Source organism: Cebus imitator, unplaced genomic scaffold, assembly GCF_001604975.1.
Source record: "Cebus imitator isolate Cc_AM_T3 unplaced genomic scaffold, Cebus_imitator-1.0 Scaffold80, whole genome shotgun sequence".
Classification (NCBI taxonomy): Eukaryota; Metazoa; Chordata; class Mammalia; order Primates; family Cebidae; genus Cebus; species Cebus imitator.
In genome coordinates this window covers 6,177,866-6,179,066 of record NW_016107395.1, presented here as the reverse complement: position 1 = coordinate 6,179,066, position 1,201 = coordinate 6,177,866, and positions in this window count along the sequence as shown.

Sequence of the window (1,201 nt, the reverse complement as noted above, 5' to 3'; positions counted from 1 at the left end):
ATAATTCAGGATATTCACAACTCTCTTCATATTGGGCCTAAGGCCCTGCTCCACTTCCTCAGTCCACTTCTGCACCCGGACGGCCTCTCCCAAACCATCCATGAGGTCCATGCAAAATGCCTCACCTGTGGCAAGGTTAACCCCCAGGGATCCTGTCACCCCCGCAAACAGCTCCACCAACTACGAGGATTTCTTCCCGGCCAAGACTGGCAAATCGACTTCACTCACATGCCAAAACATAAACAGTACCGATATCTGTTAACCATTGTTGATACCTTTTCAGGCTGGATTGAGGCTTACCCTACAGCGTCTGAGTCTGCAGAGACGGTGGCCACTCATCTCACCCGAGACATCATACCCCGCTTCGGACTTCCGGCCACCATCCAATCTGACAACGGCCCTGCCTTCATCTCCAAAGTTACTAACGCTGTTTCTACCTCCCTAGGAATCCAGTGGAAATTACACACTGCCTATCACCCGCAGTCCTCCGGTAAGGTAGAACGGGCCAATGGCCTAATCAAGGAGCAGTTAACCAAGCTCATGCTAGAACTTCGCCAGTCTTGGGTAACGTTGCTTCCCATTGCCCTCGCTCGGCTAAGGGCAGGCCCTCGGGGCCCATCACAGCTCAGCCCGTTTGAGCTGCTGTACGGTCGCCCCTTTCTGCTCTCAACCCCACCACCTCCTGACGCTACTCCCTTGGAAGGATACCTCCCTTATTTCACCCTCCTCCGAAGCCTTCTCTGTGAGCACGCTAACACCTCTCTTCCCCAACCTACCCAGCCATCCGAGACCACCCAAAAAATCTCCCCGGGTGATTCGGTCCTTATAAAATCTCTAACCCCAAAACCTCTAACCCCCAAGTGGGAAGGACCATACACGGTCATCCTTACCACCCCATCAGCCATCAAAATCGCTGAAATCCAGTCTTGGATTCACCTGTCGCGGGTCAAAAGGGTCCCACATGGCTCCTCCCCACTATGGAAGGCTGCTCCTACTAGCCCTTTGTCTATCAAACTTACCAAAATATAAGGGCAACACCCCATATGTCTGGAGGTTTTACCTAACTGAAAATTACACCAAAACCGCTTTTATCTGTAACACTCCTCCTTACAGCCACAACCAGCTCTTGGCAACCTCTGATTGCTCCCCCAACGGATGCAAGGCCCCCATTTACCTAAACTTCACCCAATTCTACAATGTC